The sequence below is a fragment of the Cupressus sempervirens genome, chromosome 1, assembly GCF_028749045.1.
Source record: "Cupressus sempervirens isolate cs-2001-9-10 chromosome 1, ASM2874904v1, whole genome shotgun sequence".
NCBI classification, from domain to species: Eukaryota; Viridiplantae; Streptophyta; class Pinopsida; order Cupressales; family Cupressaceae; genus Cupressus; species Cupressus sempervirens.
This window is the reverse complement of record NC_143118.1, coordinates 858756493-858783582: the sequence shown is the minus strand read 5'-3', so window position 1 is coordinate 858783582 and position 27090 is coordinate 858756493. Positions and strand designations below refer to the sequence as shown.

The 27090-nt window shown below is 37.6% G+C and overlaps 1 protein-coding gene across 3 annotated transcripts in view; it reads right to left on the bottom strand.

Moving 5' to 3' along the window:
* The window catches only part of LOC149580545 (uridine kinase-like protein 3), a 124979-nt gene that overhangs the window by 27318 nt on the left and 70571 nt on the right, over positions 1 to 27090 (bottom strand). The window lies entirely within an intron of this gene.

The window sequence follows — 27090 nt, the reverse complement described above, 5'->3', positions numbered from 1 at the left end:
TTAGTAAAATGCAAGCCTTGACCCATTGGGTAGAAAAAATGCGACAATAGGGCATAATATGCCTAACTTCTCTTAGAAGCCTATACATAAGCAATACTAGCGAATGGCAAGCTCTAATTCAAGAATTGCAAAAAACAAGCGTAGAACAAAGCAGCTAGTATGTTCTAGCTAAAAATCTTGAAAGCATGTTGGAATTGAAGCCCACGGTGTTGGCAATTGAGAAAATAGCAAAGAATACCACTGATAGCCGGTCTTCATGGCCATATTCTATCAAGTGGAAGATTTCACTATATAATGATTTTATTCGCTACATCAATCAAGTCCTTGACCAATATGTTCGTTGTTTGGTTGACATTAAGAGTGATTTTAATTCTTTGGACGTGGACTTAATTGATGAGTTCAAGGAGAAAGTGGTTGAGATGGAAGAGGTAATGAAATAGTACAATGAACTATTGACCGAGAAGATTGAAAAGATACAAGAAGGCAACACAAAAGTATTGGGTAGGCCAAGTAACTTGCATACTATCCTCAAAGCTCTCAAGTCTGTGAATACGGTTGTTTTTGAAGAAGTCAGAGATGTAGAGAGAGAATTAGCCAGGTGGAGAACCAAATTGCAGGTCACCATCATCCTCGACTATGATACAATCAAGTTTTATGTTAATAGGTACGTGGAGTATCATTGAAGAGTTAGGGAAGCGGAAGCGAAAGTGGCAAAGGAAGCTGCAACAATCATAGTGAAAGTGTCGCAAGGTCATAAGATACGGGGGTTAGAACTGTTACTTTGTGTTGTTTAAATGTGCGTGCTAAGCATTTTCAAGATCTTTTGGGTGAACTTTGATTGACACATTAGAACTATTCAAATTGATGTTTTATCTCATGCAATATGGTTGGGGAAAAACTTGAATGAAATTATCATATTAGAATTCTGCATCTTTGATCTTTAAATTAGATTGTGTAAATACTTTTCATGTGAGAAGTTAGTAATTGATGAACGCATTGAAGTTTTCTTTATTTTTTATATGTGGTAGATGGGAGATTCATCTGTGAATGAATTCTTGTTGAATCAATTAAGTTTGTGGTAATCTTTAGCTCTTAGTTCTTGCTTCGAATGCATTAAATACCTTTGCAAGCTTTTAGGTTAAAAGCAACCCCTAAAGTTATTTCTTTTGTTTTAATCATAAGAAGGTAGCTGCCACCTTTGAAAATAAGCAAAGAATCAATCAATGATAGTTATCGCTTGATTGGTTCAACCATGGTTACATTTATCATCTTGCTTGGGCGTTAGAAAATAGAGTTAGATGGTCAATCTATAAACCAACAGTTTGATGATCTTCATGTATCTCCTCCAACCAGCCACCACGCTATCTAGGCCTGCGCACCATGTACCACATCTCATTCCACGGGATCACCTCGTTAGTTGTGTGGATCCACCAAAATATCTTCCTCATCATTCTAAGTTAGCCCCGAAATGCCAAGTACATGAGCTCAATGCCAAGGGCTCGTGTCTTTGACACCCCTTTAAACAAATAATGATATATAAAAATGAAAATGGAAAACCTCGTACATAGATCTCCCCATACTATCTTTAACAGAGAATGGTGCCACAAAAACTTTCTACTATGATCCAAGCACAAACATGTCTACCACATCTCCCTCTACTAATTGTTACATCCCAATTTTTGACCTAATTTGAAATATAGCCATTGAGGTTCACATGAAGTCAATTGGCAGTTCAATTTGTTATAATATAGAGAAAGGGTAAGATAGTTAGTCCTTATGATGTCAAGTGAAGATAACATGTTAGTTGATCATTAATCACAAATTCATGGAATCAAGAAGATGGTTAACCAATGTGATTATTTATAATTAAATAATTTATTATGATAATATAATTTAACTATGGAGAATTTCCTTGTAGGAAGCAAGTCGAAGGGGTGGAAGCATTGTTAGAAAAGAATTAGGCAGGAGCATTACCATTACTGAGCAAATGGGTAAAGGACCTGGCAACTTGAAGACAGGATACATCTGTGGGATCCGCATGAACTATTTAAATAAATAATTTAGTTAAAATAATTGAATTACGTAACATACCTCAAAGATGTTAAATAATCTTTTATCATATTATTATAATAGATATATCTATATACGTGCATATAGATATAAAAATGAAATGGCACTGTTATATTATAATAATTTAATTAAGTGTTGTCACCTCATTAATATATTTACATATGCTTATATAAATAATAATATTCAAGATATCATAACATTTGAATTTTAATAATATTCGAACTATAATCTTCCAATTCTATTCTTTCCATTTTAATTTTCTTTCTTTTAATCGATTAACACTTAGCATGATAAATCGATTTAATATTTGGCAATTTGAGTTATCTTATAATCTTTCCAACCTTTTTTATTTTCCTATCCTTCTCTTTTTCCAATCGATTTAAAGTTAGGAAATCGAACGGTTTATTATCTTGAAACCGATGAGAGCCAAGAAGACACGGCTTGTTCCTTAATATAGAAGACGTGAGAGGAGTCAGGGAGGATATATATTTTCATTCCCATTTCTTTTTAAATCGCTATCTTTCCAAATTCCTTGTTTATAGCGGCTCCATTTCAAATCCATACTCTGCTTCAAGTCTGCCAAACATTCTTATCATTGCTGAAGCCATGATCGAATTTGGCAAAGGATGCCTCTTTCCATCTCACATTCTCTCTTAACTCCATACTGCTGCATTTTCTTATTAAGCCAAGTTAGGAAGTTCTCAGTAGATTATCTTTTTTTATTACACCCCCGAATCCATGTCTTCTTCTTTAAGACTGCCGGCAACTGAAGTAAGGAAGTAGCCTCAAAGTTAGCGGGTGGGCAAGAGACCGGCCAGAGCACGGGAATCCCAATCCAAGTTCAGGTTTCGAATCCTATTTTCCCTTTTTAATTGTGATCGTGATGAGCTGACTAGAAGCAGATCCTTCTATTTTCTTTTAAGATTGAATACCATAGATGCAATGTATATCATGAACCGATTTTAGTTCACTGAGTTTAATTTCCATCTTCAGCCGATTCATAATGATAGGATTGTGAACAAATCAAATACATTTCTTTTTCAAATCCTTTTTCTCTCTAATTTGAGTAACCAACCGTAGCCGGCCAAGCTTGATAAATAGAGATCAATTTATATTACTGGCTGAAGTATTCTGAAGTGTATATGAGACCATGCACGAGAATTCTTGAGTATTTATATCATCTATGAATTCACTTGGTAGTTGTATCAGACTTGATTGATTACATAAATCCACATCAATGCACATGTTTTTATAAACTTTTTGGACATATTTAGAATACTTCGACACCGAGAAATTCACCCGGCAAAGAAGTCATAGAATTGGTGAAGAGGGGTAATACAAATCAGAATATTGTTTTTCTTATTAGAACTTTGTTTAGAAAGAATTATTTTCAGTGCAAATTTATACAGAGGCATTTTCCATACGTCTCTAAGATAAGAGACAACACCTTCAACAAGAACCAGTAAATAATTCACAAGTAACATGAATCCTTTGTGAAGCCATATGTCCAATTTGAGCAGAATGCATTAGCTGAGAATATGATATGTTTTTGTACTCTTATGAAAGACAAGTATTATGAATCTTTTGTTGAAGCCAAGAAAAACATACTATGGATCCATAATCATTTTATTGATGGATATTAGAATTAAACAATCAAAATTCTGGAATCTTTAGAGAACATAATCATGTAATCACAGATTGTGAAATGTTGGATGCATGTAATCTTCTTGTATAATTGGCAAAACCGGTTGTTCTGAGAATTCCGAACACCTAGGACTCACCCATCTGTGTAGCCAAGGAAATGGGTGATGAGATGAGAGAAAGGAATCTGCAATAACATGAAACAATAATCAATTTTGACATATCAATGCTTATCATTTTAATAATGAATAATTAATAGCTCATGCATGATCTCGTTTATTGTAATTTCCTGCTGTCAAGTCGAGAGATGTGTCTAGATACCAAGATGCTCAACTGATGATAAGATGACCCCTGTCCATTCTAGGTAGGGAGGGCCTTTCTCATTAGAGATTGTGTGGGGATAAAGTTATGGTCCGTGGTTGGGTGGTTAAGCCCCTGGCTCTCCCCAAGTCATCAGATGTGCGTCGGACAGAATAAGCTATGCATTCAATCGTTTATCTGAAACAGGTATTATCTCTTTTATATATGAGAAGGTAAGATTAATTGAGTTATTTCATCGTTAAGATATTTTTACATCTAGATGCGAGAGAGATTTATGGATTGTTTTTCATTAATATGAATATCGAATATGAGCATATTTTCTAATATTGAGTTACTGCCACAATTAAGTAATCGGAAGGAAAGGAATCTGAAGCCCTAATTGATTCAGTGGTAACTAGAACCTTAAATGATACAGTGGTATCAAAAGCTCTAATTGAATCAATGGTATCGGAAGCCCTATTTGAACCAGTGGTATCGGAAGCCCTAAGTGATACTGTGGTAACTGAAAGCCCTAAATGATCTAATGGTAATCGACGCCCTAATTGATACAGTAGTATGTGATGCCCTAATTTTAAAAATAGTGGTATTTAATCGTAATCATCATTTGATTTTGAGATAGTAGTTTTTAGATGGTAGTCGTCATGTGATATTGTTATAGTGGTATTTGTGGACTAACCCGGGTGGTTGCAGAAGCATCCCTAGTTTTGATTTCTATCTCAAATTTCATGGTATGTGGTTTTTAACTTCTATAGTAATTTTCATTGATAATGTTTTCAGCTCTTCGTTAAGAAATTTTGTTTAACTGATTTTAACTATCAATCCCTTTCATATGAACGAAACTGATTTAACTGACTTCCTATGAAGATGAAGTGATAACTGTATTTCTTTGAGTATGTTAGTTGTTAATTAAGACCCGGGAAAATGGGATGTTACACTAACCCCCACATACATGCCATGCACATGCCAGATGCAAACTCAGTGACTCCCACTGATGTATTGTAGATGCCATGTCATCACTCAGTGCACTGATTTTTTAACCAAACTTACTCCTCTTTAAACTTGGGTACCCTGAATTTGATCACAACCAAAATTTGTATGGGCTTGTGCATGCTTATGAACATCTGAATGGCTTGTTTTCTTGAGTTAGAAACTGTTGTAGCCATTCCCACACCTGAAACAAAAATCCCTGCATAAAGGTCAATAACATAAGGATGAGCAAAGGTCTAGCAGTAGAAAACAATTGCAATAAGATGTAAATACAACTGAGCAATGTCTTGACAAAGCAAGTCAGGCCCCAAGTGAATGCGACTAAGAAGATAATTTTGTTTTCATTCAATTGAGCTATGAAGATCCATTGGGTAAGTTTCTTGTTCAATTCGATCACATTTGATCATCAAAGATCGTTCAAAGCATGACCTTTAACAATTTTGCAATCTGACACCCTGAATGGAATTGTCATCTTAACCAGTCTTAAAAACTTATCAAAAAACATGACTGGATCCAGCCATCTGACAAATGTGTTCCTCAGTATACAATCATCTATTCTGCAAAAAAGGTCATCGTGACAGTGCACAAATTGAGAGATATTAGTGTCTGAATTCACGCCTCCCATTCTATTCTGCAAATGAACATGTCAGATAATAATAACTTGCACTTTAAACTGTTCCAATAAAAATATCAGATTAACTCCTGAGGACTAATCCTTCGGCACATTAGCACATGAAGACATCAACATTGTGAATCAGTAACTGAGACCTCATAACAATCCATATTTTACAAAATGCAACATTCTCAAAATAGCTACTTGCAGAGAGAGACAATGAGATTGCAGGATACTGAATGAAGATGCTCACAGATCTGGCTCTGAAAACAAGTCAAATGGTCACTTCGTGACTTGCAACCTCAAACATAAGGTCACTCTCCTACAGAGAATACAATGAAACAACTAGCACGTCATGAAACTTTACTAGTCAAATTTTGCAAGCTTCCAAAGTTACACTCATGAAATCTGAACAAACTAGATCTAGAACTGGCTTCGAAAGCATATCAGATGAACATCTGACAACCTGAAAATAAATGGAAAATAAATGAAAACAACTGGGACCTCTTGACAATCACCTGGTCAAAAGTTATAATAATGCGGACTTGGCCACCTAAAACTGTTTGCATTTGACAACTGAAAAATCTGAATTAGTTGCAAACAGAAATGGGTTGGGAAACTGGGTAAAATGCAAAATGCAAATGACAGATCTTTATGACATGCAAAATGCAGAGCAACACTTCATTTCTCATGGCATTCATCTGATCACAAGCTATGACATCACAGAGAGGGTCACCTGGAATTCTGTCAAATTGATCACCTACAGATCAGAATGAACTCGCTTTGGATTTGATCTTGAAAACATAGCAAATCATCACGTGCAGACCTCAAATTTGAGACTTAGGTTCTCTTTCATATGTAGAAAACAACACAACTGAGAACTTATAATGACAATATGGTCAAATTTTATGAAATTGTGAGTTGACCCTTTCAATGCTGGCATACTTACCACCAGAAAAACAAAATAAATTGCAAATGGAATGGGGTTAGGAAAGTGAGAAAATGTACTCAATATGGCCTCAAAACTGACATAGGGCATGTCTCTGATACCAATCACAGGTCCTAAAAATTTAAGACCTCAAAGTACCCAACTTCAAATTTCAGAATGAGTACAAAGTGCATAACTAAGTGAAAAAATGGGCATGTGCAAAACTAATCAAAAGTGGCTGCAGGGACTTAAAACTTGAAATACAAGCTATCTGATACACAATGAACGCTTCCACAAGTCAGTGGCTCAAGAAACATAACAGGGCACAAGTTATTCACTTGCAAAGTAGGCTTCTTCAATTTACACAGGCACAAAATGCAGATTGCAAACCTCCTCAAAATGAGACCTCACATAAACATCAAATCTGCATGCATGAGGTTATGTGAGTGTAAATTAAGTTTATTATCAGACTGATATATGTCTTCTTATTTTTAGATTGCAATTGCAGATTATGATTATAATTTTCTCTTGAAGGAATATGTATATTAATAACAATGGAATATGAATATAAATCTGAGCATTTGGTAAGCCTAGAATCACTAAACACCAAATGAGAGAGCATTAATAAATTTTGATGCCTCTCTTGGTCTATCGGCATGAGTATGTATATTGTTAACATGTATTTTCACAATAAACAAAATGGTTAACATAACCCTGATTGGGTTAGTTATTACTTAACCAGATATTATTTGACAAGTCGCCAATCTGCTACACTACTTGGTTCTGAGTTAATGATTTTGCTCATTAAGACAACATAACTTGAGAATCTGTTAGGCCTCATTATTACAAAGTAAGTGGTAAAATACTTGCTTGATATTAACAAAGACCAAAAGGTCAATATATACAAAAGAATGAAACGATGTTTCCTTAGGAAACGATCATAAAGAATAGAATCATTCTATTCTAGAGAAAGCAAAAAACGAAAGCAAACTAAAGCTTAAGATATTTACAAGAGATAACTATTAACTACCTTCATTATCAACAAACAGAGTAGTCAGTCCTGCTGGTGACATCTACATATCCCTAAGCATCCGACGAAGCCAAACAGCTTCACATCCTGCCTTAACAGTCCCTCTATATTCAGCCTCTGTAGAAGAGAGAGAAATTGCCTGCTGCTTCTTGCTGGTCCATGTGATTGCACCGGATCCCAAACTGAACACATATCCAGATGTTGACTTTTTATCATCAACAAAGCTTGCCCAATCTGAATCTGTGAACCCACTGAGTTTAGGATTAGAACTTCGAGAGTACAGAAGTCCATAATCTGAAGTGCCCTTTACATAACAAAGCACACTTTGCTGCCATCCAATGATCAGCCTTAGGAGCTGTCATAAAGCGTGAAATATAGCTGACTGCGAAGCTAATATCAGGCCTAGTAGCAGAGAGGTAGATGAGGTTGCCTACTAGTTGCCTATATGTAGTATCATCAACGGAAGGAGAATCAGACTTTGATGATAACTTGAGACCTTTCTCCATAGATGTAGATACAGGTTTGCAATCCTACATTCGGAATTTGTCTAATAGGGCCCTGGCATATTTGGACTGAGAGATGAATATACCAGAAGACCGTTGCCAAACTTCAACACCTAGGCATGAGCCCAAGGTTAGTCATATCAAAAGACTGGCATAAGTTCTATTTGATTCCCTGAATCAAAGATGTCGAACTACCAGTGATGATCAAATCATCCACATAGATAACCAGAAGGATGATGTCACTGTCAGTAGTCTTGATGTACAGATTTGAGTCTGAAGAACTCTTCTTGAAACCTTGATCACTGAGGTACTTATCAATCTTGATGTACCATGCCCGAGGCGCCTGCTTCAAGCCATAGAGAGCTTTAACCAACCAGAGAACCTGATGGTCTTTACCAACAACCTTTAAACCAAGAGGTTGCGTCATGTAGACCTCTTCATGGAGATCACCATTCAGGAAAGCACTCTTGACGTCCATCTAATGGACCTTCCAGCCAAACTATGCTGCCACGCTTAGGACTAATTTGATGGTGCTCATCTTTGCAGTAGGAGCAAAGGTCTCCTCATAATCAATGCCCTAACGCTGAGAAAAGCCTTTTGCCACTAAACGAGCTTTGTACTTGTCCAAAGTATCATCTGATTTGTATTTGATTTTGTAGACCCATTTACAACCAATGGGTTGCTTCCCTCATGGAAGATCAGAAAGGACCCAAGTGTTGTTCTTTAGCAGGCTCTGGTGTTCAAATGTCATGGCCTATTCCCACTCTGGAATTCCTTTAGCCTCGGAATATGTTTGAGGTTCAAACACACTATGAATGTTAGCCATAATACAAAAGTTAACAGAATCTGTAGTTTTGTTTTTTTCCTGAGCAGTTCTCCCATCAATGAGCTCATCGTCACGAAGATCAGCAAGTGTCTTAGCCCACCGCTTAGGCTGGATAGGAGAATGACCAACAGTAGTACTAGGAGATGCTTGATCAGCAGGATCCTCATCGAAAGAAGCTGGATCGAACTCAGGTGAAGCATCTACAAAGCAAGGTTATCCTACAAGAGAAGCTAGAGGTGTCTGTACAAGTATCACTGGAATAACTGGAGCTGCAGGAGCTACTAGAGCCCTCCCATCAGAAGGACCTAATGAAAGCAAAAAACTCCCAAATCATGAGCCTGCATAGGCTAGTCTGCTGGATCAAGAACAGGAGAAACAGGCATAAAAGGTCCTCGCTGCTCATCAAAGACTACATCACGACTGTAGATGAGACGAGATGTCTCAACATTGATCAAGTGGTAGGCTTTGTAAAAACTGATATATTCAGCAAGCATGAGTTTCTGACTCTTGGCATCCAACTTGGTGCGTGACGCATCAAGGATCCAAACAAAAGCAAGGCAGCCAAAAACCTTCAGGTGACTGATTTTGGGCTTACGACCTGACCAGGCCTCTTTCGGAGTTTTACCTTTGACCGCCACAGTGGGTGACTGGTTCAATAGATAAACTACAATGTTAATTGCTTCTGCCCAAAATTGCTTTGGAACATGTCTATGTTCGAGCATGGAACAAGCCATCTCGGTGATTGTCCTGTTCCGATGTTCAACTACATTGTTTTGTTGTGGCGTGTGGGGTGTGGTTAACTGGCGTTTGATGCCATGTGTATCCAAGAAGCTGAAGAAAGCATTAGAACAAAATCCCCCCCCCCCCCCGTTGTCTGATCTAAGAGTAATAATAGATTTTCCAGACTCTTTTTCAACTAAGGGTTTAAACTTCTGAAATACAGTAAATGCATATGATTTCTTTTTAAAGAAATACACCCATATTTTTCTACTAAAATCATCAACAAACAACAGAAAATACCTGGACCCAAGAATAGGAGGAGTGGCCATAGGACCGCAAATATCAGCGTGAACAAGCTGAAGTACTTGAGAAGCTCACCAAGAATTGCCACTGGTGAAAAGTGCGCAATGTTGCTTCCCAGCCTGGCATGCGTCACAAACTCCAAGGTGTTGAGTTTGAATCTCTGGCAAGCCAAGAACAAGCTCATCCCGAGCAAGCTATGAGAGATAATGCACATTTAAGTGCCCATATCACCGATGCCAAATTGTGCTGACAGAAGATCGCCGAGCAGCCATAGCTAAGTCCAAAGAATCACCAGAATCAGTAAGTCTTAAAAGACCATGATCCTCAAGACCTAATGCAACAGTAGACTTGGTCGTCCGATTAGTGATGGTGCACTGATGTGAACTGAAGGTGACTGCCAAGTGTGGATAATGTTGCAAAAACTCACTTACTGAGAGTAGATTTAGTTCCATCCTTGGAACGTAGTACACATCAAGGAATATGAGATTCCTCCCAACAAACTGAATCTAAATGTTACCTTTACCGACAACCGTGTACTCTTCTCCACCACCAAAAATAACAGAGTTTGAATAAGGCTGGTAGTCAGTAAACCAGTCTCAGCAGTGAGTAAAATGACGAGAGGCACCTGAATTAGTGTACCAGGCAGATGACTTCACATAATCTACAAGTTTTTTAGCCATGAAGACTTAAAAGGTAGATACTACCTGCTTAGTGTGCCCTGCACTGTTCGCTTTAGGTTGCGAACTTGACTGCTTAGACTATGCAGCTAAGCATTTCCGACATTTAACCTTCATGTGACCAAACTTGTGGCAGTAGTTGCATTGAACTTTCAGGAACCATCTGAAGCTAGAGTAGAAGACTTCTACTGAGATGGTTGCTGAAACTTGCCCTTATCATTCTAAAAGGATTTCGCAACAAAGGCTTGCTCTGTGGAGGTGAAACTGGAGCTGCTACAGAACTGTTGTTTCCACCTATCTTGCTGAAGCAGAAGTGTGCAGAGATCAGTGAACTTCAGATCAACACCAGTAGATGTGATGTTGAGAGTCTCGATAAAATGCTCATAGGATTTTCGTAAACTCCGAAGAGTGATAACCACAATATCCTCTTCCTCCATCTTGCGACTGATGGCAAGTAACTGATCACGGATTTCCTGAATCTGATTCAGGTGTGCTTGGAGCAAGGTGCGCTCATCCATAAAATAGAGTGTTTTTCAAAAAGAAGGCTCTACTCTTGTCAGAAGTCTCATGAAGACCTTTGAGATGTGTCCAGATTTCGGCAGCTGTCGTGTCGAATGGAATCTGAGAAAGCTAGTCATCAGCCACAGATAATTTGAAAAGCATCACTGCCTCTCGATTATTCAGATCCCATGTATCTTGATCAGGACCCGGAGAAGTCAGACGCTTTGTAACACCCAGAACAAGTTGATCGGTGTTTCGATATTCAAAAATTGCGATGATGCGCTGCTTCCAAGTTCCATAATTGCGACCATTGAATTTGGAATTATACTCGAGCAAAATATTTGTCAAATATGCCATGGCACGTTTTTCAATGAAAATTTGTGAAAATCTGTGAAGACACGTTCTTCGAGGCAAAAATACGGAAGACCCAGAAGAATCAAAGAGTGACCCACAAGAGAACTCAAAAAACACAAAAGGAATCTATTGTCGGTTTCTGGATCCGCTGGCTCGAAAATTGAGGCATGAAAAACGAGGCACCTAGAAAAACAGACAACCCAGTTGAGCTCTCTAAAAACCCATCAAGAATCTGCAATTAAAAAAATTTCTGACCCCAAAAATTAGGGTTTCAAGCAAAACCTTAGCCGTCGGATTGGAGAGTCGAATTTGCAAAAAAAAGGCAGTTTTCTTGAAAACAAAATGTTTGATTTGCTTCCCAGAGCACGATGACAGACTGAGATGGTGCTGGAAAACACTGAGGTCCTTCCAAATAAGGATAGACGTGGCTGGAGCAGGGGTGTTTGTAAAACTCAGAGTCATTTTTCATTTTTTGGATACAGATCACACGGCAATAAAAGACAACCCGTATTGCAGATGCGAGTCGCACAAAGCCAAAACACAAGCAGCAGTGCCGTGAGTTGGAAGAAAAACGTAAGCAGCAGAGACGTGCCCTGATATCAATTTGAAGACGCGAGTTACAAACTGAAACAAAGCTCATGATTTACAGAATAAGCCGCAGTAGGGTTTGTGGAAAAAACACCAAGAAACTACCCGCAATTTGCAGACCCTGCATGTAAAAACTCCAAAATCTCCCCGCAATTCTTAGAAGAAAAAACCTAGCCGAAACTGCAATTTTTCACAGATGAATTTCTCAAAAAAACAATAACCCTAGACGGGCTGTTTGAGAAAAACCTTAGAAATTAGTTCAAAAAATTTTAGCAAATAAATTCAAATGAAATTATATATTTTTCAAAAAAATTCAAGTATTGGCTCTAATACCATATTACAAAGTAATTGGTAAAATACTTGCTTGATATTAACAAAGACCGAAAGGTCAATATATACAAAAGAATGAGACGATGTTTCCTTAGGAAACAATTGTAAAGAATAGAAACATTCAATTCTAGAGAATGCAAAAAATGAAAGAAAACTAAAGCTTAAGATATTTATATGAGATAACCATTAACTAATAATAGACGACTTATCTATTATTGTAATACTCATGATTTCACTCATTAAGGCAACATAACATTCTCTAAAAGTTCCTTTGGGTGTTGCAAAGTTTTCAGCTTCTTCAATCATTTTTCTAGCTCAATGTGGTCTTTTCTTGTTGTTATTTTGATCTCCCCCGTGATACTCCCTCTGATTCTCAGGAGCAACTTGGTTTTCAATTGTGGTTTCTTCTGGATATTCCCTCTGGAACTCGGGAGTATGGTCCTCCTTCATATATTTTAGGTGAATCTTGAATTTCTAACTCATTAGAGCTCATTTCTTTTTGAAGGCAATGCCTTCCTCAAAAATGACAAATCTGCTCAGTTTTATTTGTCTTTGTCCAAGTAATGTATATCCTGTAAGCTTTTGAGGTTTCACTATAGCCTACAAAAATTAATTTCCTTCCAGAAGGCTCTAATTTTGTTCTCTTCTCTTTATGCACATGGATATAAACAAGACTACCAAATATTATTAGGTGGCTTATGTCGGGTTTTCTACCAGTAAGAGTCTCTTCAGGAGTTTTGTTATCAAGGTATGAGTGGAGACATTTGTTTTGGATGTAAACAGTTGTTCTAGATACTTCTGCCCAAAATGAGGTATCTATGTTTTGCCACACATAATTGATTTTGCAGCCTCTACAATAATTATATTTTTCCTCTTAGCAACCCCATTTTGTTGAGGATTGTAGGGTATATAGTAAACTCACTCTTAATCCCAGCATTAACACAAAATTCCTTGAAAGCTTTTGAGGTGTGTTCTTTCCCATTGTCTGTTCTTGGTGTTTTAATTTTCTTTCCAGAATAGTTTTCTATTAGGGCTTTGAACTCTTTGAACCTTAAGGATCTCTTCTAACTCTTTAGACTTGAGGAAATAGATCCAGGTCTTTTTGGAGAAGTCATCTACAAAAATTACATAATAGAGGAATCCTCCCATGGAGAGAATAGACATGGGTCCACATAAGTCAGAGTAGACTAATTCTAATATATTTTAGGTTCTGCTCAAGCTATTTCTTAAAATTCCCTTAGTGTTTTTCCCTAAGGCACACCATTTGCATGTCTCACTATGAGTTTGATTTAGTTTAGATAGTCCTGTTACCAATTTTTCCATGGAGGTTAGGGTGCGAAAGTGAATGTCCTAACCTTCGATGCCGGATCTCATTTGAGTCAAAAATCTCATGGATGAGGGCTTGATTTGTCTACGTGCAAAATTTGTATCGATAACCTTGCCTTATACCTACAGTTTTAGCTTTCTCATATGTAGAGTTTTTTGGCCATGGCAAAATTTCCCATCCATGAATGTGACCCTATATGCATTGTCTTCTAGGGCAGAGACGGATACTAGATTTCTCTTAATTCCAAGTATAAATAGTACATAAGTAAGTTGGACAGAGACACTTGATTCCAATTTGATGGTGCAAGTTCCCACCCCTTTTTCTGGATGTGCAGAATCATCACCAATAGTTACTTCTTCATCATTTCTTCCATCATAGTGTCTAGGTGTTCTCTGAATCCTGTGATGTGCTTTGATCACCCACTATCAATCACCCAAGTGTTGAATTTATTTGATACATGATTTGATAATGCTAAGTAGAAGACAAATTTCTCAGAATCGTATTTTGTATTAGTTTTTCCAACCTTAGCAAATGATGCTTGTTTCTTTTTCTTAGTCAAGGCACTCGAGAGCATAGTATCCATATTGATCACATCTAAAACATTGAACTTGAGAAACATCTTTCCTCTACTTGGACGAACCCTTTCCATAAAAATTTATTTTTCTTTTGAAATTCTTCTTCTTACCTTTCTCATAAGAATTAGTGCTTAGGACATTAATATCCTCATCTATAGGTTTTTCATTATTTCCTTCTGATATTTGTCGAGCATCTTCTCGTAGGCAGTCAGATCTTAACCGATCAAATTTTGAAAGTTTTGATCTTGAACTAGTTCCTTGAACGAATGACTCCCATGAATATGGTAGGCCACATAAAACTATTAGTGTTAAATCCTTGCTATCAATTTCATATCCAAAAGTTGACAATTGATCCCTTAGCTTAGTTATTCTCATAAAGTATGTGTTGATGGATTCTCCTTTGTTCATGCTTATGCAATTAATTTGCCTCTTTAGTGCAAGGGTTATGCCAATGTTATTTATTTCAAATGTGAGACATTTTTCTGGTTCAATCTCAGGTTTTGTGTTCTTATTTTTCACAAATGAATCTAACTTATTCTCTTTTAGTATCATTGTAATTCTTAACTTCCATGATGTGAAGTTATTTGCACCTTCAAGTTGGTCCTCAAATTTGATCATGTTTGACATTTTGAAGAATTTAATGTGACTGCAATATCAAGGTAAGCAATCTGATATCTTAAATTTAATTTAGATCTTCCTTAACAAGGCTCTGATACCATGTGAATGTAAATTAAATTTATTGTTAGATTGTTAGATATCTTCTTATTTTCGGATTGCAATTGCAGGTTATAGATTCTGCTACTGGTTCACCTTCACCTTGTTCCTTGTCCAAGTCCACCATAACTATTTCTTGCACCTTCGTCCTTTGGCTCCGTGAACAAATAATCTGCGGTGAAGGTTGAACTTGAACCTGAACTGGTTTTTGCACAGGGGATTCAGCTTCACGTTCAGGTTCTTGATTACCTGCAGAGGGACATGCTATGATTTCATCAATATGGAAGGGAGGTAATGCTGAACTAGAACTAGTTGAATCTATACAAGGGGTCTAATATGTTCCCTTCAATTTCAATTCCCTTTTATCTTTAAATCATTCCTCGGTCCTATTAATGACAGAAAGAGTTCTTGCATGGAGGTCATCTTCCTCTAGCTTGCCCCAATAAACCTGTTCCACAAATTTTGGATCCACCACTTCTTCATCCTCAACCTCTTCAATCACAGAAATCACCATTGGTAACTTGGAACTCTATAATTTGTTTCAAAGTAAATCTAGACCACCACCTCTTTCTTACTTTGAAGTCATCCTCGCAATTTGCCCAATAATCTTCTATCTAAGGTTCATGGACAAGTGAGGGATCTAGTTCAAATTGAGATTGGGCAATGCCTTTACTATCAAACTTAGGGTGGGCTAAGTAGGGCTTCAAGTTCATAGTTTTTAATTCAAAATCCAGTTTAAAAGCATTCCTTGCAGCGATAGTGAATTAATTCAATAGGGAAGACAAATCCAAAACCTCTCTTGATTTTAAAATTTTTGTCGACATATCTAAATTAGCACATACCTGTCTAAACAGTACCTAGGCAACTTCAATGGTTTCCCCCAAAATCCACCAACCCTTAAATATGTGAACTTAGGACTAGACGAAGAAACTGTCATAAATTGTAATTAGCTAAACAACTTCTTCAGATAACCTTCTATTCTCCTTCCCCTGTAGTTCGAAAACTAGTCTAGCCAGAAATGTGTCATGTACCCTCCAAAAATATTCAGGGTTTATTTTCCTTTGCAACAGAGGATAATAATCATAGATAGTCATGTTATGAACCAAGACTTGGTGAGGTAAGCCCTCCCACTCTCTACAACAGGCTAGAATGTAAAATAGATAAGATGACATGTAAAAACTGCCAATTCCAAATACCTGTGAAAGCCCCTTGTGAAGGTTGCCTATAATAATCTCTCCCTAGTAAATGTACTTACCCTCCCCCAAAATAGTTTGAATGAAGAAATACAACCAGTTTTCCCCTAGAAAACCATGTTGATTCCCCTTTACTTTGTTCAAGAAAAGCATAATATCCCTGACTTCTAGAATCATGTGCTCTCTGATTAAAGGTCGTGGCAGGCGAGAGCCACCTTTTTCTAGCTTTAGCAAGTAGTTCTGGCACTTTTGAAGTCTTTAACATTTGTAGTGAACTGGGAAAATGATAGGCTTATTGTCCAATCCTCATACACCTCTTAAGGCAGAATTCTTAAGGCTCCCATGACAGTGACGCGGTTCACATACACCAGAACCTCATCACAGAAAGTTCGGATACATCTCCCAATGGCGTCATATTTATGCCTACATTCTAGAACCAATTTCGGACACAGAATACCTTCAGGAAACCCACCATTTTGTACTAACCCACTTGCAGATACCTTTTCAGCTATAGACCCGGGATGGGTTTCCTTAAACCTAGACACTACTTCTTAATTTCTTCATCAACCAGTGCGGTATCCCCTAATTCTAGCAAGAAACTCAACAAGGGCTTAGGTTTTTGTCCTTGGGCAATTTGGGACAAGAGGCAGCCATGGGGGAATTGTAGGTTTTAGTTTCACATCAATGATAAGGGGTATGGGAAAAGAAACCAAACGAATTTCTAACTACAAAAGGAGAAAGCAAAAAACAGAGGATTTGGGTAAGAGAAACAGACTCATTGTGTTCAAATCTACGAAAATCTTCAAATGTAAACACTACTTCACCACTTCCTTTTCCAAGAAGACACAGTGAGCTTACCTCATTCATACAACCATGGCAATTTTAACAGAAAAGGGATTTATGATAGCTCAGGTCTGGATAACATTCTTGTTGAATGATAGGGGAAAGTACCAATTTGACAAGGTGTCATAATCTTTAATGAGTGAGTTTACCTTCACAAGTACCAAATCTCATTCCATCGTCACATTTTTCAATCACCATTTAATACATGTCCTTTCACCTTTTTCGAAAGGGATTGAATATTTTTGTAATGCCACATATCTATGGGCGGCCAGCTATAAGCTTCTGAACTTCAAACCTTTGAAGTATGAAATAATTGGTTCAGAGTTCAAGTTCAATTCTCCAATCATATTTGGACATGGCACTCAACAGACCCGACTCATAATGACTTTGACTGAATTTTACCAAATTGAACTTTTGAACTTGAACCAAAAAGACACTAGGTATGAAGTTCAACTTCATTAAAGAGCATCAAGGTCCACTAGCGATCACGAAAATTCATGTTGGTCATGCAAAGACACACAGGGATGAACCATTGAACTTTGAACCTTGAACCAAGCGGTTCAATGGTTCATGTTCGACGTTCGCATTTGGCGTAAGCTAAAGCAAGCTAGAACAACCTAACATGAAGCAAGGGGTGGCTTTTGTTGATGCGTCCGTACGAGGATTCTATTAAGAGATATCTGATGCATCCGTATGGCGATTTTATGGAAGGATATTGGATGCATTTGTATCGCGATAGGGAATGCGCCTGGGGCGCTGCCCTAGGACCCCGCGGGGGCACTACCCCCTAGACCCCCAGTCGTTGCGGTTATCAATCGTGTGAAGTCTGACTAGTTGATGAGACTTGGACCTGCTATAGGCATGCAATATCTATGTACTGGGGGTGGAGGATCACAGTGCAACAACAACAGCAGTAGAGAAAGTAGATAAAGGGGTGCAGGTGACAGACCCTCTACCAGTAGCGGAGGAGAAGGATAAGGATGTTCATTCTCGTCTTGCTGTCATCACAAAGCAGAGCAAGTCCCTGGCAGAGTTGGTGCTTACAGAGAGAAGATGGCCAGAGGCTGGATAGGAAGCTCAGGAGACAGCCGAGAAGGGTCGAGAGGAAATGGCCGACCAACTTGCCACCCAACAGTTTGCATGGGAAGCAGAGCGGACAGCCTTGTTAGCACAACTCAAGGAAAGTGCACAAGGGAGGTAGCAGGCAAAACAACAACTAGCAACAGTGGAACAACGGTTGACAGAAGCTCTTCAGGAGAAGGACTCAGCGAAGAGGGCTCATGATCAGAAGGAAGTTAAGTGCCAGGAGGTTGCATTGATGTTGAAGGAAGTGGTGGAGGAGAACTCTCAAATCAGAGCTGATTTGAAGGTTCGGACAGAACAAGTGTATTAGCTTCGGCGCAACCAGTCTTCACGGTCTGAGACATAGCCTTCTGGTTCATGATGTCTATGTCTATGTTGTTTTTATGAATAAATGTAGTTAGTTGTTTGTTTGAGTTTTGTTGTGTGGTCGTTCGAAGACGACTTTCTTTTGGGGGGGTTGATGTCGTCAATAAATATGGTATCAGGATGTATACCATCAGTATTAGGATGTATGCAGTCAGTATCAGGATGCATGCCGTCAGTACCAGGATGTATGGTGTCTGTATCAGGATGTATGTCGTCAGTATCGGCCGACAAGGTGTGTATTGGGATGTATGTCGTCGGTATCAGGAAGGTTCTCATCGGTATCGAGAAGGTTCTTATTATGTAGCCCACATGTTGTATGTGGCCGACGGACCCCTTCGGGAAGGTTCCTTGGGATGTAAATATACACCCACCGAGTAATCATTGTAATCATCATCATGAGCATAATGTAATGTCTTTGGCACATGCGAGCAAAAAAAAATTAAAAATTAAATTAAATTAAATTAAATTAAAAAATTATGCATCGTAAACTTTAGAATGCTTGAAAGAAGAAGATTTCTCCCTAGATATAATTATTTGTCTCTTTTATTTTTAGTCTTCGAGTCCATATCAAATTCTTTTGTGACAAATTATTAAGGAATAATTTAATAAAGCGTTATGGGAATCATCTTAAATTCCATAACCTTAAAATTGGAAGGCACGGGGTCTTTTCCACAGACTCTTTTTAGTGCCCGCGGTTATTTTTTCGGCGGACATCCTTAGTTGTCCCCGAGAGCTACTTCTTTTCCCCCGCGGAGTTACTCCACCGAGTGCCTCTCTTCCGCGGATGTCTATGTTCTGCAGACGGGTGGCAGACTTTAGCTTTTTCCATGGAAGCTCTTATAGCTCCCCGCGGATGTTTATGTTCCGCGGACAGGTGGCAGACTTTATCTGTCTCTGCAGGAAGCTCCTTGTCTTACACGGCTGATTTTGAACCTGAACTTCCTCTTTATCCGTCCCCACGGTGATCAAGTTTACTCCCGACTTCAAGCACTTAGCATCGTCATGATCGTCGGGTCCGCACCATCTGCATAATAATTTTGGTGTGTTTGTTTTTGTACACTCACGGGCGAAGTGGCCCCACAAATTGCATGCATGGCATTGAACTATCGGCCGGTCGTTCGCATCATACTGAATTCGACTCCTGCTACCATTATTGTTGTTGTCGTCGTTGTTGTTGGTTTGACCGTGCCAATTATTTTTGTATCCTCCCGACATGGCACCCTCCATACTGGTGTTCCTGCTCCCTCCTGACGTGGACGCCTCCTCTGCCAAGAACACTTGCTGCGGTGCTCTTGTTTTTAGGTTGAAAGGGTATTCCTTTGTCGAATGTCCCATGATCTGGAAAATCTCCCAAAATTGATCTTTCGGGCAGGATCCCTTCGTATGGCCTTCTTTCTTACACTCGGCGCACCATAGCTCGTTTCCCTTGGTCTCCTTCTGCATGTTCTTGAACTCTTTCATCATCTAAATCATGTCCTTTTGGAGGGTGTGAACCTTCTTGCTGCCCTTTTCATCATCACTGCTTTCCTCTGCTGAAGATGTGTCGTCATCTGAATCCGACGAGCTACTCTTCTTCTTTTTCGTCTTCTGCTCACTTTCCAGGTTCATTGCCCGATTGTACGCTTCAGTGTATGACGATGGCGGCACGATCTTCATCTTCTTTCGCAACTTCAAGTGTAGGCCTTCAATGAACCATCTTTTCTGTAACCCATCAGCCGACTTATTCTCCATTTTGTTGATTGTTGATCAAGTCCTTCAACTTCCTGGCATAGACTCAGACTGTTTCATTCTTCCCCTGTTTTGTGTTGTATATTTCAGCTACGATTTCATTGTCGTCGCGGAGCAGTTGAAATTCGGCAGTAAACTCCTTAAGGTTGTCCCAAGTGGTTAATTTTTGGAGATCCGCATCGGCGAACCAATCAATTGCAACACCCCGTAGGGTGGCCGAAAATTGCTGAACCCATTCATTTGTATCTATTATGCCATTCGCTCTCCAAATCGTTTCGCATGTTTTACAATGTCGGATCAAATCAGTTGCTCCATCACCATCAAATTTAGGCAACTTTTCCTTCGATCCTGCCATTCCGGCATGAACACTTTGTATCCCGACACCGACACTTGGTATCCCGATACCAACGGTTTGCACTCCTACACCAATGCTTTGTATCCCGGCAGCTGTGCTTTTTGGTGAAGAAGGGTCTCCGTTAAGCGAATTTGTCCATTCTGGAAGTGTATCATGGACGAAGAGTTCACTCCACGCTCTTGCTCCCTCGACACTCTGAGCCGTGCGAGTCAATTCTCTTTCGTCTGGATTCCCTTCCCTAGGTGAATACAAATTCAAAAACTCCTCCCTTGCTTCTTCCACCAACTCCACCCACTGTCGAGTCTCCTCAACAATTCCTCCGCGCTTCTGTGTCCGTCGGCAATCTTCTGGAACCTCTTTCTGCGTTCGGCTTGTTGTGCCAAGATTAAATGTTCTTGCACAGTACGTATTCCATCTTTTCCCTTTATTTTATTTTGATCCTTGTTAAGCTGATTTGGCATTAATCTTCATTCCTCCCTCCTTCCAGATTCATGGGCAACGGCGCCAAATGTTTACCGTACTGGGTAAAGAAATCAATGCATACAGACAATGGATCAAAATAGCAGAACTTCTTATATTATTTGCATATGCCAAAGATATTACATTATGCTCATGATGATGATTACAATGATTACCCGGAGGGTGTATATATACATCCCGAGGAACCTTCCCGAAGGGGTCCGTCAGCCACATACAACACGTCGGCTACATAATAAGAACCTTCCTGATATCGACGACATACATCCCAATACACACCTTGTTGGCCGATATCGACGACATGCATCTTGATACTGACGACATGCATCTTGATACTAACGGCATACATCCTAATACCATATTTACTGACGACAGCTTTGAACCTTTGAACCATGAACCAAGAAAGTTCAAGTTCAAGGTTCGAGACTCCTTTGAGTGTCTTTTGCATTCAACAAAAAAAAATTAAAATCCAAGGCAAAGTACAAGTAACACCTAGACAAAGATTAATTGAACTAACTAGGGATGTTATCTTTGAAGAAGATGTTGCTTTTAGAAGATCCAAAAGAATTCATGAGATAGATCAGGAGACTCCTCAAAATAGGGAAGAGGATCATGCTCCTGAGATTCAGAGGGAGACTCAAAGTGATCGGAAATACAAATCAAAGTGAACCCATGGATTTTGCCAATGAAGCTAGAAACACTATGTGAATTGGAAAAGGCCTCTATGGGCAACAAAAATGATTCAAAAGTCTGAGAATTATACAGCTCTAAAAGGAACTTTCCGAGAAAAAAAAAGACCCCATAGATACTCCAACTATGTTGTCTTTATTAATGAAATTATAAAATCAGAACCTTCTAATTTTTGGCAAGATACTATGACAAATGAATATTAATCTATTCCAAAATCAAACATGTTGCAAATGAAGTACTGAAAAATATAAAGCAAGATTTGTTGCCAAAGGTTTTTCTCAAAAGTAACGAATTGATTATGAAGAGACATTTTCTTCAATGCTAGATACTCCTCTAGTAGGGCTATGATTGTTATTATCGCTTCAAAAAGGATGGGAGATTCACCAAATTGTTGTGAAGACTGCTTTTCTTAATGGCATAATAGGAGAGAAAATATACCTAGAGCAACCCAAAGGATTTGTTATACCTGAAAATAGTTCACATGTTTACGGATTAAAGAAGGCTCTATATGGGCTTAAACAGGCCCCTCAAGCCTAGTATGAAAGGATAGATTGATATCTTTTGGGCATGAATATCTCCAAGAATGTTACAGATCTAAATCTAAACTTCAAGGTAATTAATGGTGAAATGTTGATTCTTATTCTACATGTTGATGACTTATTGATTGCAGGGGATCACCTAATTACCAAATGTAACCAAGTTCTACACTTGGAGTTCGAAATAAAGGATCTGGGCCCTTTACATTATTTTCTCAATTTATAAATATGGCAGCGGGTTGATGGTATCACATTATATCAAGGAAAGTACATTATTGAAACAAACTTGCTCAAGTTAAAGAAAGTAGCAATAGACTCAGAATTTGCAAATCCCACTCTATACAAGAAGATAATTGGGTCCTTGATGTATTTGGTCAACACTAGACCAGACATTTGTTATGCGGTAAATTCACTTAGTCAATTTATGTGTGAACCAAAGGAGATACATCTTGTTGCACCAAAGCACATTCTAAGATACTTGTGTAGCACTATTGTATATGGTCTTAAATGCAATAAGACCTAGGTCTACATGGATACACCGATTCAAATTGGGCTAGAAGTGTGGTTGATAGGAAGAGCACATCAGGGTGTTTCTTCAATTTAGGATCAGCTATGATCTCCTGGATTAGTAAGAAACAATCCTTAATTGCACAAAGTTTCATAGAGGTTGAGTGCATTGCAGCCTCCATGGGAGCTACAGAAGTTGTTTGGCTAAGGAAACTTCTTGTAGAATTGTTTGGTCAATCCTTGGATCCTACTATAATCCATTGTGACAACCAAAGATGGATAAAGTTGTCAATGAATCTATTGTCCCATGATAAATCAAGGCATATAGAGATCAATTATCACTATAATAGAGACATGGTAGAAAAGAATGTGATTTAGTTGAAATGTGTTAGTACAAGTGAACAGAGAGCAAATATTCTCACCAAGCCTCTCTCCAAGACAGATTGAATACTTTCTGAATAAACTTAGTATGGTTGAAAATGTAACTTAATTTGAGATTTAGTCTCAATTATTTAAATCCATTGTACTAATATTTCTAAAGATGTTTAATGTGTAAACTCTTTTATTGTTATGTGTGCGACTTCATGACTGCATGGGCCCCTGTCAACATCCTTGAATGAAAACTTGTACCTTGCTGATATTGTAAGGTGACGACTTTACAATTATAAATATCATGAGACTTAATGTCTATGGACATGTCATGATAGTTAATATCGCTTAAGACCTTATGATGGATATCATGAGACTTGATATGGATAAACCATAATGACATTATTGAGATACTTATGTGACTTAATATCCGTGGATATGCTATGATCTGATATCCATATGGTAGGTATCATGTGACGTGATGCCAGTGCACATACCATAGTTATGGTATTATGAAGTAATTGGAAAATATTTGTTTGTTATTAACAGTGATCAAAAGATCAATTTATACAAGAGACAGAACAATGTTTCCTTAAGAAACAATCGTAAAGAATAGAAACACTCAATTCTAGAAACAGAAAACTAAATATTAAAAACATTCTAATACTTATAGAAGATTACAATAGATAACCATTAGATACTAAATAGAGATAATAGAAACTAGCTATTATCTTAATACCCTCCCTTAATGGTTAATCTATCCGGAGCATGAAGCTGTCAAAAGGTGTAAAAGGCAGATTTTGTCTGCTCAAGGGGCTCTGCACTATTCGCTTTGGGTTGCAAACCTGATTGCTTAGATTGGCCAGCTAAGCGCTTCTAACATTCAACCTTCATGTGACCAAACTTGTTTGATAGTACTTTGGATAATGCTCCAAAACTTTGCAGATGAGCATAATGCTCCAAAGCAAATCACAAAAAGCCATGATTTTTGAGATGAAAAATCAATCAAAACCCAACATAATTTTTGAGGTGAAAAATAAATCAAAACCCAACATGATTTTTGAGGTGAAAATCAATCAAAACCCAACATGATTTTTGAGGTGAAAAATCAATCGAAACCTGACAATACAAAGCTTCATTTTTTTTAAGAAAATTCGTAAAACCCAACAGATAATTTTTGAGGAAAAAATTACAAACCCAACAGAGGAATCCCACACAACTTTGTGAATTACAAAATCAGAAATTTTTAAGGGAAAAATTTATAGAAACTAGTATAAAATACTTCAGGAAAAAAATATGAAAACCCATCAGAAAATTTTTTATTTAGGGAAAAAATTATGAAAACCCACCAGAATTCTTAAGGGAGGCAAAACACGAGATTTTGCATGGTAAAGTAGCGCATGCAAACAACATGCATGTACATGCAACCCTCAAAAAGTAGAGACCCGAAAAATTTAAAGGGTGACCTAGAAGAGAGCTTGAAAACCCCAAAAAAAATATGTTGTCAATTTTTGGATTGGCTGGCTTGAAAATCGAGGAACAAAAATCGAGGCGCCCAGAAAAATCTGAGGACAACCCAGTTGAGCTCTCAAAAAATCCACCATGAATCAAAAATTAGAAATTTTTTCTGAACCCGAAAATTAGAGTTTTGAACAAAATGGCCCTACTACAAAAAAAACACAAAAAATGACAAAAATGTGCAGAAAAACAGACGAATCTGGACAGAAATGGGTTGTAGAACCGAACCAGAAGTCGACGGATTCATCTCTCAGAACGGAAACGCTAGTTGGATTATAGAGAGAGTTGGAAGCAAATATGCATGTAAATGATTTCAAAAATATAAGGCTGATAATTTCAACCAAGAATTTATATTTATTTTCGAAAAAATTTAGAGTATTGGCGCTGATATCATATTACGAAGTAATTGGAAAATATTTGTTTGTTATTAACAATGATCAAGATATCAATTTATACAAGAGACTGAATGATGATTCCTTAAGAAACAATCGTAAAGAATAGAAAAATTCTATTCTAGAAACAGGAAACTAAATATTAGAAACATTCTAATATTTACAAAACATTACAATAGATAACCATTAGATACTAAACAGAGATAATAGAAACTATATCTATTATCGTAATATATAGAAGAATCTTTCATGGTGAATATCATGTGACTTGATATTCATCTACGTGCCACCACTCCAAATATCATAGTAATGTGATACCTTTGCTCTACAAAATAAATGGATATATTGTGTTTCACTTCTGGAATAGAATTAATCCTCCCTAGCTAAGAGAGAGTACTAATGTATTGTAGCTTAGGTTAGATTATTCTAACTGATGAATCAAATGCTCGATTGGCTTATCGGCCTTCAGCATTTGATATCTATCCCACACAAGATACTGATCTGATTATTTTCTTTGATTATGTTAATCATAAATTAATGAAGCATGATTATAAATTAGTGATCATGTATATATATTTAATAATATATATATATATATATATATATATATACTATTAAATATGTATACATGATTATGGTTAGTAATATTAATCATGATTAAGGTTGATATTGAGTATCGATATTAATTCCGTATAACATGGCAAACTCAATCAATCTCATTACTAAATGATCATTGTATATTATAGTATGAAACAAAATCATTAAACAAGCCGAACATGATTTGGTGAGAACGCGTCTCTACATGGAACATGTTCCACGTAAAGGTGTGCCTCTCTGGGAGACATGTCTCCTCACAACATACAAATATGAAGGCTCCTCAAGATCTTGTTAGTGTACAGAAAACATAAGTGCAAAAAGCATCATTACAGCGATTCAGACTATCTCAAATAGCCTCATTAATAAAGAGATTGGGTTTCAATAAGAGATCAATACCAGCAGATTGATCTAAGCAATAAGAACTATTCAAATTGAGAGTAATCTAATTGAGTATGATTAACTCAGACATTGGTATTCATTAAGACATATTACATCAGTCTACATATAGAATTATAGGAGATTGATATTGAGATTAGATCTCTCAGATTTATATCTGCACAAATATTAGAATCAATTGATATTAAATAGTGATTAGTATTTAAGATTCTACGAATCAACATTGTGATATTGTGAAGAAATATACCACCAACATTGAAGATACATACATAGATCTGAGCTTAAAATAAAATTCCTTCTACATACAAATCTGATCTATATTTAACAGTTGTGCTGGATAGAGATGCTGCAAATGAGTTTAGGTTTTTTTTCTTCAGCGGATATAGTGGCGTGTTAGCAAATTAAACTGACAAGGAACAATCACGAACTGGAAGAAACCTTCAGAACTAAACTGGTGTGTTTGGCAGTGGCATGAACGGGAAGAAGCATTCAGAACATACTGTGAGGAATGTTATATCTGCATTTACTGGTTTTGTAGTCTCTGAGATCCTCTTTCATTTTACTCTTGTGAAGTAGAGATGATTAGATTGATTCCGCACTAAGAGCTTTTGTTTCATGGTTGTAGCCATTTGAATGCTAAAGTTGAAGCTCATAGACAAGTTGAAGCCTAACTCTAGTTATTCATGTTGTGAGAGTTGTAGCACTCTCTTGTACTGAGTTGGAGCCCATTTTTTATCTTAGTGTACTGTGGTTTTTTACCCTTAAGGGTCTTCCATGTGATAAGATTTCTCGTGTCGTTGTTTACTTTTTGTGTGAGTTCAATTTGGTCTCTACTATAGCAAAATTTTGAAATACTGATTCATCCCCTCCCCCTCGGTATTTCTGCCTTCAATATGTTCACCACTTGAAAGTGAATAGGAAGATTGATGAGATGCTTATTGTTAATTTCATTAAGGAGGTTAAGCAACTAACAAAAAAAATAGTGGTGGTGGAAATTTTTGCACTCCATCTATTTGTTGTCAAAACACAAAT